This window comes from Crinia signifera, chromosome 5 (genome assembly GCF_055691185.1).
Source record: "Crinia signifera chromosome 5, ASM5569118v1, whole genome shotgun sequence".
NCBI lineage: Eukaryota > Metazoa > Chordata > Amphibia > Anura > Myobatrachidae > Crinia > Crinia signifera.
In genome coordinates this window covers 313,214,447-313,232,455 of record NC_139221.1, presented here as the reverse complement: position 1 = coordinate 313,232,455, position 18,009 = coordinate 313,214,447, and the positions used below count along the sequence as shown (strand labels likewise).

The window sequence follows — 18,009 nt, the reverse complement described above, 5'->3', positions numbered from 1 at the left end:
GCTCCAATTGGTGCCGCCAGTTGGTAAACAAGGGACCAGTCAATATGCAAGGGATTGTGTGCTTCCCAAATCCAATAGCTGTTAGATGGTAGGGTATATTTACCAATGCAGTTCTTTGGTGGGTTCCTCTGGGTGATCTTTATATCCTTTTAGGATAGCGTATTAGCTGTGTCATCCCTTTGTTGATGGAACATGAGGAAAAGTCCACTTGGAAAGCTGGAATTGCAAAACACGGTCCACTGGTGAGGGCGGCTGGTTGGATCCCAGGATAAAGTGCAAGTGCAAATGCGTAAAGTTGCAGTTGGGGGCAAGTGAGTGTAGCAGCTCCTGACGCGTTTCACTGTCATCCAAGGACAAAAGCTTTCCTTGGATGAAAGCGAAACGCGTCAGTGCTGCTACACTCACTTGCCCCCAACTGCCACTTTACACATTTGCACTTGCACTTTATCCTGGGATCCAACCAGCCGCCCTCACCAGTGGACCGTGTTTTGCAATTCCAGCTTTCCAAGTGGACTTTTCCTCATGTTCCATCAACAAAGGGATGACACAGCTAATACGCTATCCTAAAAGGATTTAAAGATCACCCAGAGGAACCCACCAAAGAACTGCATTGGTAAATATACCCTACCATCTAACAGCTATTGGATTTGGGAAGCACACAATCCCTTGCATATTGACTGGTCCCTTGTTTACCAACTGCCGGCACCAATAGGAGCGGATCCCCCCCCAGCATTGAAATAAGTGGCCCAGAGGGCAGTGAGCATTGTTTTTAAACATCCTACCTTTTTGAATTTTGTATGTATGTGTACAAATAAATTGTTATTTTTATTTACAAAGTCCTCATTGGTAAAGCGCTACCTTTTTTCCTATTTTTTCTCCCTTGTTTCTTGGGACCCACTCAGTCCCATCGGTAGCCGCTTTACAAAACACCCCTTGCCAGTGCCCATTCAGCTATCCAGTAGCTCCAGCCCTTCCCTTAAACCAGAATCAGGCCCTGTGTTCACAAATATAAACACTGTAGCTCTGCAGTCTAAATTGTCAGTTGCAAAAAGAGAAAGTTTCTGTTTTTAAACTTGTGTATGCTGTAGGTTATGTGTCACTGTATTAATAAATATAAGGACTGAGTCGATATGGCTCACATTCAGTCTATAGCAGAGAAGCAGCAACCAAGTACTAGTACAAGTCATGATAGTTTTAAATGATATCTACTAAAGGTGATCCAGGGGGCAGAAAGTTTAGGAAAGGACACCTGAAATCAAAATCGTTCACAATGTTAAACAAACGGAGAACAAACTGCTTGTTCACAAATTAGAGTCTAGGGTTTTCACATTAGCTATGCAAGAGTGTTATATTTTCCACACTGTACCTGTGTACTTGTAGAAAAGCATCCTTCACTGCCTTCCATCATTGCTGCACCATCTGCAAATGCGTTGATGAGCAGGGTTATGACACAATAGAACTTAAGGATGCTAGCGAGGAAGTGGAACAGGATGCCACCAGCGGCAACAGTTCTTCTTTGCCTGTGATAAAAAGAAAGCCACTGTAATGTCTGAGCGTAAAACAAGCAAAAGGCACCTTTTGGATGTGGCATTATTTTTCCGCAATCCTGACAAGGTGTGTGAAGGCTTCCGCTCTATCTGTGAGGCCAAATTTGGTAGAAGTAGTAACATTAACCATATAGGCACCTCATCTATGTTATATATTTTGGAGTAAGCTAATGAAATTTATTTTTACAAAACTATAATAATCTGATGTAATTAACACCATCATCATCAACCTTCTTATTTGTGATCAGAGATAGTTCTTCCAAAAAATCGGTTTGTGAGGGCCAAAAACAACAAAGTGGGTATCTTTGTCTTTTCACATCCCCCCCCCAACAAAATAAAGATACCGGGATGCGCCTGTAATTACATATTTATTTGTGAGTATGGTACGCATCCTCTACCTTTGAAGTTACACCTGTGGTGAACCCATAAAATATATCTTTATTTGCACCATCTTCCTTTTTTAATTGTGAGTGAGGGTACACTTGCAGTTACCCATTCCCAGAATTTCATTAATATTCTGTTGCCCTAACAGAATTATTTCTCATACATGCTTTTATTTGCTTTGTACAGTATATTCCACATTTCTGAGGAACATCGGATAATTGTGTCTATGAACCTTTCATCGCCCCTGGTCCATTTCTCCAAACAAGCTTCCTACATAGGGGTTGAGTGGTGACCCTGTTCTGTGGACTCGGCTGAAGAAAGGTGTTTGTGCCTTGGGACTTATTCTTTTCCTGTTTGTGATATCTACATACACTCACCAGCAGCTTTACTCCAAAAGGTCAACATGTCAAGGTCTACATAGACAAAAGGTTGATACAAGCAAAAGGTTGATATGGAAAAGGTTGACATGAGATTGTCACGTCTGAGGGGTGACTCTGGTCTGGAGCTGGAGTGTAACAGAAGCTGGGTTCTTTAATGAACTTAGACTGCATAAAGAGTAACAGTCCATCTAAGAAGGAATTTGCCAGAAGGAGTGAACCAAAATAAGGCCCACAAGTACTGTATCTTACAAAGCAAATGATCCTGTTTCAGTTCAAACAGTGAAACAATCTTACAGTGTACAAAAATAAATAGATAAATCAATAAATATAATAAAAAATAGAAAAATCAATCAATCAAAAAATAAAGAGATAAATCAATCAATAGAATACATAAATAAATAAATAAATAAATAGATTGTATGCTGCTATACGGGAACAAAGGGAACTCGGGACTTGAGCAGGTGTGGTCGGAAGACAAGACACTGACAGCACGTCTAGTTGTGTGATGCCTCGTGATGTGTTTATCTCAGTCAGCATGGCGGGTGGGCGTAGCGGAGTTTTCAGATGCAAAAATGTCACGAGAGAGAGAATGAAAAGAACTATATTTATTTCCATATACACAGTCATTTGAAGAAAGGGGATAGCAATATTCATTTACAGTCAGTTTAAAGGAAAATCTATTCTAAATAACAGACACAAACGCCACACTAATTAGCAACAAAAGCGCAGCAGATGTGGAGGTAATGATTATCATCACAATTATTGTTTCGTACCGTGAGTTGACACCCTTTTTGCATAAACCATTTGCTGCTGGTGACCAGTGTATACTCTAGTCTGGGAGATTGGGAGTAACATACAGGAGTTGGTGTAAATGTGATGCTAAGCCTGGCCGGGCTGGGTGACTTCGGTACCGATTCAGACCTGATCGCACAAGAGGGAATAGGATGAATTCCTTGCATAATCAATCACCATCGAAAGGAATACTCCCCTCTCACCACCCCCGTATGCAGCCCCCTGTAAGCCAGGACTTACTCGGTCTCTGCACTGCAGTATATTGGCTTAAGTGGCGCTGCAATGTATATCTAGCTGCTAAATGGAGCCCATAGTACAATATACAGTATTAGGTAAAAGCATACTTGTGTAGCCTTCCCAAACAGTTTGAAGGCTCCTGGATATCAGGTGGCACTCCCAGCCACCTGGAAAAGTGGGAAAGTCTCCCAGACCCAGAAACCACCTGCTTAAGGATGGCCAGCAACCATCGATGATTCAAAATCATTGATGGTTTATGGTTGATGTAGAATAGTTTTGCCATCATTGGGGGAGAACCAGATGGTTTCCCTTCATCGATGTCAAGCATAAACAAATAGCTTCCCCCCCCCCAAGGGGCCCGGGACATGTAGCATAGCTCCACCCCTGACACCTATGAAGCTCCACCCCAATGTTTTTATTGGCCCACAGGCCAATCAGTTAATGAAAATGGATGACCATTGATGGGTAAAAACATTGATGGTCATCCATAGCATAGTCAACCACTATTGATGGCCAGTTGCACTATTGCCATCTATGGCAATGGCAACCATGGCCATCCTTACACCTGCTCCCGTCCTTCTCATTTCCCCACTGTACAATGCCGGTAATCCTAGTATTGTCTAGCAGGGGGCCTGGCCACTATGACGCAACACGCATCCAAGTGACTCCTCCCACAAACAGCATAAATCACCACTGAACCACCACCCATTGCTGCATCATGTTTGCTGTGTCACCCCCTGCTGTGCTGACCTGCCTGCTCGCTCACCAATGATGGAATATATTTGAGAATATAAGGCTTAAGGGGCCTACACACTGAGCGATGTTGTTAAGCGATCTGAGCAATGGAGATTGCTCAGGATCTCTTAACAAGACCGCTCAGCATACAGCACTGCGCAGCGCAGCGATGTGTCAGCAGTGTGTGCTGAGCGATCTGTCAGGGCTAGTGTTCTCCCAGTGATAGCGTCACTACGGCCCCTACACAAGGAGCGATGTAGGGGTATTTTCTAAGCGATCTAGTGAGATTGTGGAGGCATCCATGTGGAGGCCCCATTACTGAAGCACCCAATTCTCTTTTGGATTATTAACTTTAATTAGATACTGTACAGATGACACAGCTCTCATCAGAGCTGCTCCTGGGGATTCTATCACCAATTGCCGCTTTTCACCAACAGTCAGAAGGGGGCGCGGCACATGAGATGCTCACGCACCCCGCTCTGACAGAGCCCGCCGCCGCCCTCGGCAACCTCCCCGGTGCTCCCCCATAGCTGCCCACACCCCCCACTAACCCTGCCCATCTCCCTGAAGCGGAGACGGGCAGGGAATCCGCTCCTCACCACCATGTGAAGGGGACGCGTGAGCATGAGACGCTCATGTGTCCCCATCAGATGTAGCGCCTCTCCGCCAGCCTGCGCCAGCTCAGGGAATCTGGCAAATCCCTGAGCTGGCTGACAGACTGTGACCTTCTTAACTCCATCCCTTTTGTCTGTGTCTTTATATTATAATAGTCATATCTAATGTTAATTACTATTGTGTATATTGTTACTATTAAGCTCAGTTTGCGAGCATGTCAAAAATGTGCGTCTAAATTTTTTGCAAAGACCCCGTCCAGGTATGTTCAACTCTACATGACCTGCACCCGATATTTCCAGTTACTCGATACTTTTACATTACAAGCAGCACTCTTCTATAATATATTGGCCAACTTGTTCTTTAAATATTATAGTCCTTTAATCTACTTTTTTAATTTTATTTTTAAATCTTAGGTTAAATGAGATTATGGCCATAACACTTTAATGTTCTATGTAATATCCTGCTCCAGATTACCCATCCGTGTGGACAAATGAGTTGTAAGGTCACAATATCCTCAGTATACGAGTGCGGCTGAAATCCTAGCCGCCGTGATTACATTTTGTATTACATCTTTAACCACTTTAAGAGATATTTTCCGAATCATACAGAAGGCATTGCCCAGTTTAAATTATATCTAGTACTTATATTAAATGAATGAAGAGATTTAATAAAGTCCACCAAACAATATCAAGCGTAGTTAGTGTGTCCCGGATTAAATGGCAAGAGTTTAATCGTATTTGACATTAACATTTTTATCTTCCAATGGGAAAAAAATAAATAAGACCTAATATATAAATTAAAACCAAAGTGGATTTAAAGGAATACGTTAAAAAAGCAGCAACTCTGTTACTCATGTTTACAACAAATACTGTAAATGACATATTTTAATTCTTGATTAATTGTTCGAACATCGCTCAGCAAGATCGCTCGACACACACTGTTGTGCGAATTCGCCCTCGTTCGTATTGATCCAACAAAAGATAACGTAGCATTTTGTAGCCCTAAATTGGTGTTTTGCACCAGATTTTTTGAAGGATACATTGTATTGTCTCTGTTTCTTGATTTATTTGTGATGTGAGATTTTCACCTCAATGCCATATTTCTATACCCCAGTACAAGCATATGCCCTAGCTATATGATTTATATATTGCTTCATGTCATAGGAAATGTATTTTACCATTCAAGGGTGTAACTCAGAGGTGAAATACCATTGGTACAGCAGGTACTGCCACCCAATGCCTGGGACGGATAAATGGGGAGGTGATCGTCACCACCACCCCATGCTATAAAGGCTTCCCTAACCACTCTGGTGGCTCTTGGACATTTCAAATGTGGCACGGCTCCTGAGCCAATCAGAGCTCACTCACCTGCAGCCACGGTGATTGGCTGCCGGGCCGCAAGCTCCGAATTGGCTCACGAGTTGGTGCACCATATTTGAAATGGCCGAGAAGGGCTGGGGAAGCCTGCGGCGCTGCTATCCATTCTCATACTCACTGTGGCAGCGACAGTGGAGGAGGCCAGCTCAAACTACAGGGGTGAGTCTACACTACAGGGGGCATTAATGATATGCTTTCATGTAATCCCCTATGCCAAATTATGCACTTCAGGGGACATTATGAGTGTAAACTGGACTAAAATGCCATTGGAGGGGTATGCAAAATTTACAATTATGCCGTTGCATGTATAGTGTTACCGGGAAGTGCTGGGAACACTGGTGCCGCCAGGAGAAGACGCCGAGAGCTGCATCTTTTGACTTGATTTGCCTATAGTGATACATAGGATTTTTTTAGGCTTCCATCCTTCAAGCAAGCACATATAACTCATTTTTTTTCACACTTATCACCACCCCTCCTTCTAACTCTCTGGTCTCTGCTCTTCTCCTTTCCCCTTACCTGTCATTCTTCCCTAGACCCTCTCCTTATTGTCATTTCTACATACTGTAAAGGACCCCATACACTAGTGCGATTTGGACTGTTTTCACCCGATTTAAACAGATTGGGGCCATGAAATTGGGCCAAATCACGTGTTTGAAATCCGAATAGACCCAATCCGTGAGCATTGGGTCAGAGTAAAAAATCTCATGTACAAATTGTACATTAGAGATGCCAAGTCCATCTATCCTGCTTTCGGCGCGTGATTCAATTCTCTTTGCTTGGTGCTCTATTCGCAGCACTGGATGTGACAGCGTGTCATAAACTCGAATAGCATGCCGAGACTGGTAGTTCAGGTGCACTGGTGGGGTAGATGGATGTGGCTCCATCTCTAGGTGAAGAATAAGATAAAGGGGAGCTACTGGGGAAGTTCAAAAGACAAGTCGGACAAGTGTAATGGGGCCTTAATTACAGTTACAGTTAATTACATAAATATGTATTTATGTAAATTTATGTATAAATATGTATTTATGTAGAATAGTGTGATTGTTTGTATCACTTTGTTTTTGTTTTTATGTAAATTTCTCCTAGTTCCTTTGTGTGCCGATACAGGACCTTTGTGGTAAGCTAATACAGTGATGATTATAATAATAATAATAATAATGATAATAATAAAAACCTATTAATAGATGAATATTTATATTTTCCGATGCAGATTGACTTTGAATGTCACCGAAGTCCGATGCTTAAAAGCTGGACAGGAACAGACGTTTTGTTTCTTCATTTGCATGTGAGATTGTAGTTTATTTTCCAGTTTGCGTTTCTGTTCCTTTACCATGACTTAATCAGCAGATGCATGTATGCGTGTACACCATATAAATCCTAATTAACTGCATTGTCTACAAATGGTCGTTCTCCACGAGCTCAGAATATGACATGTTTTCTGTGTGCTTCAGTTTCAGAAAATGGTCCTTAATTATAGCGTAAGCAATGTTTTCATTTTTCTATGATTGTTATGTTTTTCTATCGCAGCAAACTAAGCGCTCACTAACTGCACTATTGATTCCTTTTACAATTCTAATCATTTCCTGATCCTTAAATATGGTGAGTAGATTTGCTGTGAAGACGGGATTAGTGAGGCCAACAGGGGTAGTGTAGGTGTGAATGGGGCATTAGTGAAGGTAGTATATATGGGAGTAAGTTTGTGTCAGGGGGCGTTAGTGAGGGTAATATACAGATGGAGCGCCTCCCAGCCAGCCTTGCGCGACCCCGTCAGCATGGTGGCGGGGAGCGGATTCAATGACAATCTCTGCTTCAGGGAGACGGGCAGGGTTAGTGGGGGCTGCGGTGGCCTGCGGGCAGCATCAGGGGAGCAGCGGGGAGCTGGTGGAGGGTGGCGGAGGGCTCCAATGGAATAGGGCGCACGAGTGTTGGCTGGTGGCAGGTAGTGGCGGCTGGCGAATGGCAAAAGAATCTAGTACATTTGTGTCAGGGGGCATTAGTGAGGGTAGAAAAGGTAGGGTAGGTGTGAGTGTTTATTAGTGAGGGTAGCATAGGTTGGAGTAGGGTAGGTTTACAGTTCATTAATAAGGGCAGTATAGGTGGGAGTAGGGTATTTGTAGGAGTAGTATGAGTGTCAGTTATTGTTGGAGTGTATTGGTAAGGGTTCTTTAGTTTATATCAGTGTAAGTTTGGGTGAGGGGACATTAGTGAGGGTAGTGTAGATATTCAGCAGTGGATTGGGAACTAAAAGTGGCCTCACGTGGGAGCACCAAATCAAATGTAAGCGAAACCAACACCAATATACTGTAGGCGGGATTAATACATCACTACACCAATGTGGAAGCCGTTGCTTTCAATATGCTTGGCAGTCTAGTGGCCCTTCAAGCTGCTGTGACAAACCACACACATCCACATTTCCCATAATACCCTTCCTCTTCCCAATGAGACTGAACACAGACCCCAAAACCTCCAACAAACAACTCACTACCATAATCGCCCAATATCCCTACCGCTCCCCCAGTGGAGCCCAGAAACATCCCAGAAATTGGTACACCCACAGATAGCACCCACTCCTGTCCCTTTTACAGTTGTCACAATGGATATAGACAGGAGTATTTTCAGCATCAGAAACTCTGCTCTGTGAACCAGCAAAGGATGTCTGTGTGGGATACAGGTTTGGGATGGGTCCACTACAAAAATGTAAACAAAACCAAAAATCATAACATGCCCCTGCTGTGGTCCCATGCCATCTCTCCACATGCTTCCATACAGTTAATAGTTGTCAGCACTCTGATTGGTAGATAGCTCCAGCCAATCAGCATGTTGATAGCCATTCACTGTCTGGCTGCTGGCTGGGAGGCAGCTAGAGAATGCTGGACTCTGATTGGTGGATAGCACCAGGCAGCATTATCTAATGCCTCACAAACAGCTGCGGAGGCAAATGCCCACAATCCAATCTGCCCCAGCTCGAAGCCCACCAACAATCGCCCTTTCTGCAACTGCCCATTACGTCCATACATTCAGATGGCGATGATAGTTGCGGGTAGTATTGGTCTGATTGACCGTAACATTTTGGGCAGGTAATTTAAATCCTCTATTCATTTAAACGTGAACCTCGGAAATTCATGTGACAATTTATGTGTGATTCAAAGAAGAAATATATACCCTATTTTCTAATAAAGCCTCTGTTTAATCCATCTCTTCGCCTAATCCATCTTTACTCATAAAACGTAAAAGTTGATAATGCATAAAAAATAATTTGATGGAAGAGATTATTAAAACTTATTGCTTAGACTAAAGCCCTGCTGCAAACTTTGTTCTTAGAAAAGAAAAAAGCTAATTAAAACTGTTTGAAGTTGACATTGTGATGCAATGCAATTACCAGGGAGAGACAGTGGGTGTCAGATCGGCTGATCACTGGCACTACCATCTATTAAACCTGACAGCTCTAAATAAAAAGCTTTTAGACAAATCTTAATCATGATAAAAAGCTGCAGAGTAATGTATGGGGTCATGTCCTGTCAATAACGAAAAACATGTTTGTATGTACATAAAGTTAGGCAAAATAAAACTCTTCTGAAGAACAAATGTGTTGTACGTTACAGCATGAACGAGAATGGGAATGATTACGGAATAATGTTTTTTATTCTTTTTGTTTTATTTCGGGCGTACACACGGTTCAATGTAGTCCATTTTTTACTATTCTATATTGCTTATAAAAACAAAATCGAATCAAAATTGAATCGAAATCAAATGGAAATCGAACGCATTTGATTTTGATTCAATCCCGATGAGCGCTTTGTACTTAAATTGAAAAATAGACTCTGCAGGCAAGACTATACAGTACAGATATATACTATATAGTCTAAATCGAATGTGTACATGGTACCGTGCAATTCAATCCTGATTCGGTCAAAGTACATCACACCGTGTTTACACTACTTTAAGCGCCATGCTCACTAAGCGATATTACAAACTATATCGCTCATTTTGGACATTCTGGGCGATATCATTTGTACTATTTTTCAGTGTGCACACTCAATATCATTAAGGATGACAGCTCTTTGTCTTGGCCCCCGATATATTTATAGAATATTAATTATGTACTCTCTTAAGCGCCTTTTTTCCCAACGTAATCATTCCTAGCGTGGCTAACTGTTTTTCATAGTCTAACGTCTCTAAACCCTTAATCAATTTGGTTGACCTTCTCTGGACTCCCACCAGTTCCATAATATCTTTTTTTAAGGTGTGGTGCTGTTAACTGGTCACTGAATTCCAAGTGGGGCCTTACTAATGCTTTATATGGGGGTCATTTCACTGTGTCATCCCTAGCCCAGGGTTGCCTACTTTTAAAGGAGGAGACTGTCAGCAGCACTTCGGAGGGCGGGGCCTAATGTAGATTTGCATCTTTAGCCCCCCCCCCCCCCCCCGGTGCAGTAAGGGAGATTCAGGGGGTGCCGCCAGTATCCGGGAGGGTTGCCCACCTTTACGGGGGGCCGGGAGGGGGACCCAATTTTCGGGAGCCTCCCGGCCATTCCGGGAGGGTAGTCAACCCTGCCCTAGCCTCTATAACTCTTTTTATGCAGGAAAGAATTCTGTCTGCTTTTGCTGCTGCTACTTGACAGTGAGAACTACAGGTAATTTATTGTCTATTTTTACCCCTGAGTCTTTCTCCCCTAGAGATTGATCTAACTGTACCCCATGTACTGTAGTTTACATGAATTGCACGGGTTTCTGAAGTGCATGACCTTAGATTCATCTAAATTGAATTTAATTTTCCGTTCATCAGCCGAAGTCGCCAGTTTGTTTAAGTCCCTCCATCCTAATGCAATATCGATGCCATAAATTTGACCCAGACAAAAATAATACTGAGGAAAAATAGCAAAACGTATAATGAGCCAAACCATTTACGATCGCAAAAAAGGCAACATAAATGCCCTACAATCACAGTCTACGGGCAGCAAACAAACAGAAAAAAGACAGGTTAGCAGAAAAGCTGAATAGTAACCAGACCAGCGATAAAAAACAAAAATTAATATATATATATACATAGGGCCCACTTCCCTCCTGTTGTCAAAGAACCTCTTCTCTTTACATATCAGTTAGAGCTCGCCCATACTCAAACACTCAATGACCATCTTTGTCCACATACTCATCTCCATTTTTGGCCACCAGCCCCTAGTAGTGCGTTGATCACGTCCTCACTACTTACATTTAAGCTGTAATGTGTATTGAATTGTGGTGCTCTTTTTACCTGTTCTCTATTTTTGTTATTTGCTTACTGTAATGTTTTGTCTCCCTGTGCTGTTCCTTTGTACGGCGCTGCAAAACACTTATGGCTCCTTATAAATAATAATAATAATAATAGTAGTTATAAATAGGGACAAATCAAAATACCTGCTAAAAAGCAGCACGGTACTTGTGTATTATCACGGCTCCCACGATTTCCATCTTATGGGATCTTATACAATTTAAAATTGTATACCATTGTATATGGCATACAATGGCATACGATGAGATGAGATGAGACTTTAAATTGTATAAGCACACTATGTGTGCCAGAGATACATAACGGGAGATTCAGCACAAGAGATTTCACTCTTGTGACTCATTTCAGACAATGAGCCACATACAGAGAGATTTGTGTCAGAGATTCATAATGGGAGATTCAGCACGGGAGATTTCAAATCTGTCACAGAAAGTGAAGTAAAAACACTGCACTTCATCACAAACATGTTATTATTACTGAACACATCTAGCACATAACTAATGTCTTCTTTAATAAGTATTCTTTCACCTCCCCTAATATGCTACCCCCCCCCCCCCAAAAAAAAATTAAATCATGGTGGCTAGTGGTTAAACTATTAAACGTTGGTGGTACAGTGGGAGCTGACAAAAAAATACTTACCAAGTCCGGGGTCCAGCGTCTCATCCTCTGTCATACAGACAATAATTTTGTAAAAAAAAATGGCATGGGGTCCCCCCCCCCCCCCAGGCATGACCAGCCCCGGGCTTTTTGAGTGGTCCTGGTTCCCAAAATCCAGAGGACAAAGTGCGTGGGGTCCCCCGGATTTTGGGGACCAGCACCAGGCTCTTGAGCTGGCCCTGGTTTCCAAAATACGGGGGACAAAATGAATAGGGGTCCCCCATATTTTGGAGACCAGCACCAGGCTCAACTAGCAGGGGGTGTAATGCCATAGCCAGGGGACACGCTTGATGGTGTCCCGTGGCCAAAGCATTACCCACCCTAACTAGTCAGCCCAGGCCGGGAGTTTTTGGGGAGGTGGGGACCCCCCAAATAAGGGGGTCCCCCCTCTCCAGGGCACCCCAGGCCTGGGCTGCAGCCCGGGGCTATCCCCTGCACCCCTGGGCGGTGGGTGCAGGGTTGATAGCTTATTTAACAGTAACATTGTCTTTTACAGTAGGACTACAGGTCCCAGCAAGCCTGCCCCACATGCTGGCACTTGGGAGAACCACAGGTACCAGCATGTGGGGCATTAAAGGCCCGCCGGTACCTATAGCCCCAATGTAAAGGAAATATTAAAATAAAACAACAAACACTGCTTTTAAATGTTTTATTTAATAAAAACACAAACACAGAGTTTTTAGTATTTTATTAAACTGCATCTGGTCTTCACCTGGGGGCAGCGGCCCCCTAAGCTCTTTTGCATGGCCGCCGCCTCCCAGGGCTTCTGCCTCTTCATCTGTGTTCTTCACCTGGGGGCGGCGGCCTTTTAAGCTCTTTTGCATTGGCCGCGCCTCCCAGGACTTCAGGAGCTCTTCACTCCTCCTCCGCCGTCGGACTGACTGCCCCGACCCTGTCTCGAGCTGGCTAATATAGCCAGCTCTAGGGGGCGGGGCAATGACGCGGCGAGTCGTGATTGGCTGGCCGCGGCCATTTTGAAATTTAAATTTTTTTAAAAAAATTTTTTACATGTCCGCCGCGCTGCCGCCCCGCTGCCACCGAGAGGAAAGTTGAGGTGGGGGTGGCGATGGGTGCTACAGCTGGTGGGGGAGGGGGGTCAGGGGTGGCGGCGGCGGGTTCTGCGGCGCGGGGTGCGGCGGGTCTGCGGCGTCCGCAGTCGCTCGGCCCTGCTCATCTGCCCGCAGCCACACATGCGGGAGATGAGCAGGAGCTTTCTGAGCGACTGCTCTGTATTGTACAGCCCGTCCGTTCTGAATCTTGGACAGATTCAGAACGGCGGGTGCGCGCATGTAAATCGCTGTGTGGGCTATATACACAGCGATTTACATGCATCTTCAGGCATTTTCTGAGCGATTTGTTAGAATCGCTCAGAAAATGCCTGAATATCGTGCTGTATGTGGGGGCCATTATGGTATGCAATGAGATGGGATGAGATGGGAGCCGTGATAGTACACAAGTACCAGCAGCACTTACTGTAGCTAATCCTCTTGTTGGCATTTGATTATCTAGGCCTGCACCAACTCTAAATCAGCAAATACAGTAACACCTCCCCTACATTGATCAGTAGAATTTGCTAAAAAATAAATTGAGAAGAAAAAGGTAAAATAAAGTCTTGGTCATATATAAAAACAATTTCTGCAAAAAGAAAATAAAAATATCACTGAAATGTTAATCTTTCACATAAATGGCAAAAAAAACCCAACACAACGCTATAACCAGGAACAGGGACACAGTACCGGTGGTCTTCACCAGGGAACCCTGCAAGGGGTTTTGGTCTTCACTGCGCCTGACAAGCAGGTCGCGGTCCCCTGCCCTGGTCCTCTGTGTACTGCTGCCAATTAGCTAGAATCCTGGGAATATTCAGGAGGAGGTATACTGGATGACTTGAAAAGAAAGATATGTGATGATGAGGAATAACGGTTAGGGAACCGATGGAAATGGATATCAGTGTACTGGTGTCAGTCTGGGAACCGATGTGGGTATTCATCCTGGAAGCCTGTGAACACTTGAGATGTGGCTATATTGATGCAGCCTGGGAGCCGATGGTGATGCAGCCTGGGAGCCTATATTGATGCAGCCTGGGAGCCGATGGTGATGCAGCCTGGGAGCCGATAGTGATGCTGCCTGGGAGCCGATGATGATGCGGCTTAGGAGCTGAAGATGATGCAGCTTAGGAGCCAATGGTGATGTGGCTTAGGAGCCAATGGTGATCCCTGCTAGCGAGGACCTGGAACTCACAGACTACCACACAGGAGCTGATGATGGTAAGCAGCAGAGAGTCTGGCAGATGGAAGATATCAAGGAGGTTTGCTAGCAGCAGCACAGGCGCACAGGTATCACTGGGAGATATAGCCTGGGAGCCTGGAAGCCTTGGACACTGACTCTGGAGAGTATCACAGGGAACAGACAAGTTGTTCAAGGCGATTTGATAGTGCTGGGTGCCTGACTTATATCTCCTCTGCCTATCTGTGATTGACTGCCAGTTGCAGCATCAATTAACCTAGGAAGTACCTGTGCACACCTTGAGCATGTGACCGAGTGCACAGGTTAGAGGTCAGGGTTACCCGCTAGCACATTGGAGCAAAACTGTCATCTTACCAAGGTGTCATAGAGGCGCCCATGCAATGGGGAATCGGCGTGGAAGCAGGATGGGATGCCGACTAGGCCCAAGTGGACTGAAGGAGACATCCCGCCATAGACTACACCCGAGGATAGTGCCACCCGCAGATCTACACCGCAAGGTGCACCAGCGTGCAGGTAAGAGACGCAGATGCAGATGCACACTGCGATTCCTGACGGGCAGGTAGTGTGTCTCCTCACCATTTTCTGCAGCTATCAGCATAATTTCAAGTGTTTACTTAGTAGTATGTCTTAATCTACTCTGAGAAAACTAATGACAATTGCTGTTGGTACAAGCTTGCAAGCAAAGCCAAACATCTCTAGAAGTCTTTTGTAAAAAAGTAGCCTTATTCGTCACTAAAATCACATCAATGGCATAAACTGACTTTCTTCAGGACAAGTCAACAACAGCCCTAAGTACAATTGATTTGAAGACCTATAAGGAGCTCGGCTCTATCTGGGTATAATTTGAACCATTCAAGTAAAAGTGGTGAGACATATTGGAGAAGGTGCTTAGCACTAGCTCAGATGGTCAGTTAACCGGTCACATCTCACACATTCTGGGACACAATACCCATAAAAGTAAAAGTTTGAAAAAAGACACCAGTCATGTTCCATGGTGTGCTAAAACCACTAAACCAAGAAGACCAAGATCTTCTGATTAAAGACAGTGCTTCTAAATGAAGCATCATGAAGACTAAGAAGAAGCCAAGCCTGATAGAAAAAGATGAATTAGTGGTCCACATGCAGTAGATGTAATGGGTGTAATGGGTTCAACCATTTCATGATCATTGTCCACCAATAAAGTCAAAGGGAGAACCGATTGAAATTACAACAGGAGCATTACCAAAGGATATTTAGCTGTAACAAACAATAAAACCTCTTTACTGCACAAGACCTGGAGTGATTAGAAGCAAAAGAAAGTGTTGCTTGGTTTGATGAGAAGATGTAAAAAATTAATTTATTACATGCTTTAAATTAAACATATAGGAGGTTATTCTGGTTGGTGCGTAAATTTCCGAATTATTTCGGAGCGGACCGCACGCCACGCTGTGCGGACATCGTACGAAGAAACGCCCACCGGTCCTCCACATTCGGACAGACTCACACTTTAAGATGAGGGCGTGTTTACGGACGACATCCAAACCTTGCGTGTGCGGTGGACACATATTCTGCACGGTCTTACAGCGTCTGCACGGTCTTACAGCATCAGAATGGACGGGAACCTGCCCGTACGCACCGATGTGGTGTATTTCCGCAAAACTCACGACTATTATCTGAACTCATAAATCGGTCACATGACACACTTATGCAATTAGGCATAATAAATAAATAAAATTTTATGTTTTCCCTAACTGTAATACATTTTTAATTTGATCCCCAAATGTGTGCTGTTATTGGTGAATGTAAAAGTGACATGGATATTTATATTAGTGATAGCAAGTTCTGTCCATTGCTTGCAGTGTAAATGTGTGTAAAAAATGCAGCCGTGCTTTCAGCATAGATTTGTGTGTTTTGTAATGGTACATTTAAGCTGCAATGGTTTCAATTGAAGCAATGACAAGAGTGTAATTAATGAGTAATGAGTAGAGGAGTGAATTGTATTGTGTTCAGCTGACATTGCTTCAGGTGCGGGTGTACTAATTGGGCGTTCCGAATGCCTAGCGCATGACCGAGTGGTGTCCGCAAAGCAATACTTGCTTATGGAGACCGCATATTTTCTGCCTTTTGGTTCGTTTGCAGTCGGTGTTCAGTCCGAATGCACGCCTACCAGAATTAGTGCACTCCCTCGTGTACGCCCATGTTTACGCCCAGTTTAGCCCACTTTGAAACTACGCCACTGTGTACTTCCGAATGACGCCCATATTATGCCCATATTTCCCGAGTGAATGCAGTGCACTTTTCTGTATGGTATTAGTGAGAACAAGTACGGAGACCGTACGTTGCCCACGCATGCGCAGACGGCAAAAAAACGCCATCCGAAAGAATTTGGAAAATTACGCATCGACCAGAATAAGGCCCCTAATGACATAACACTCAAATAAAATCAATAACAGTAGAATATGGATAAAAAATGAAAACAAATAACGGGGGTAGTAAATGACTCAGTCTATAGAGGGTTTAAGGTATTGCAATGAATGTTCCATTCCTATTGGGCCACCAGAGGATGAGGGGAAGGAAACGAGGCAATCAGCAGGGCACAATTCTGTTTTTTTTTTAAGCATAAGCCCACAAAGAATGGATAGTTACCCTATACCGCAAGAGGCTTGTAATCCAGTCGGATAGCATTGCAGCAGTCATGCTAAATTTATGCGGTCCCGTGTCTGGCTGGGCACAATTGTACTCCAAGCAGGAATGGGTATTTTTGTAATCCAGATGGGAGTGGGTATTGGTGGTAAACTCTGACCATATAACATGTGGGCTTTTTGGTTAGGATGTTAAAATGAAACCAATAGGATGAAATGGCAGGCTAATCCGGGTACATTGCAAATAGTAAATGAAGGGTTAAAGTCTGGTTCAATAGCCACTGGCGCGTTTCGCTGTCTGGGGTACAGCTTTACCAAAGGTATAAGTGTGTCTGTCCACAATGCGGCTTATATACCAATAGGTAATTAGTAAGGTGTCAATACCTGTAGATGCAATTCATTAAATTTATAAGTATATGTATAAAAAGAAAGATCAACAGAAGGTAGAAGGACAATATATTTCAGTAATATACAAATATATAGCTATAATTAGAAAACTAAAAAAATTTAAAATTACTTTTTATTAGTTTAAAATAGAGGCACTGGTTGTGTATGAACCAATCAAATATGAGAACAGAGGACACCGGGTGTGAGGCTTCGGCAAACACAGCTTCGGGAGCCATGGAAACAAGCAGCTAACCTGGAGTGAACTTATCGTTCCTAAGGATCACCTATATACTTTACACAATATCATACCCTCCAACATAGCTCATTCCTTTAGGTACAAAATGCTCTTTTTCTGGACTTCCCTGCCAGTGGCAGTTGCAGAGGCTGCAGCACAGTCCAATATTCAAAAAGGGGAGCCACACCTACTGCCACCCAAAACATCAATGTCCTGGAGTCACTGGCAGTTGATGTGACCCCCCTCTTTGAATTTTGGTCTGTGCTTGAGTCCAACCTCTGTAACTGCCAGTGGCAGGGAAGTCCAGGAACAGATCATTTGGTACTTCTGTAGTTTCACGGCGCCGGAAGTAACAGAAACTTGGCAGCCTGCCAGAGGCTCGCGTGCCGCTCTAGCTAAAGTGTAGCATAGCGCTGCGCGCGTGCCACTCTAGTTGAAATGTAATGAAGTGTAAAAAGGAGACAAACAGGGCTAAACGGGGCTTATAAATCGCACACCCCGGCACACCGCTACCACAGGGGGTGTTCCGAATG

At 43.8% G+C, this 18,009-nt stretch overlaps 1 long non-coding RNA gene across 1 annotated transcript in view; it reads right to left on the bottom strand.

The window, feature by feature from the left end:
* Positions 1 to 1,372: 1,372 nt before the first annotated feature.
* Positions 1,373 to 18,009, bottom strand: part of LOC146079767 (uncharacterized) — a 124,656-nt gene continuing 108,019 nt past the window's right edge. Inside the window, exon 3 of the long non-coding RNA XR_014474742.1 lies at positions 1,373 to 1,520. This is a non-coding gene — a long non-coding RNA (uncharacterized LOC146079767). The remainder of the gene's footprint in view (positions 1,521 to 18,009) is intronic.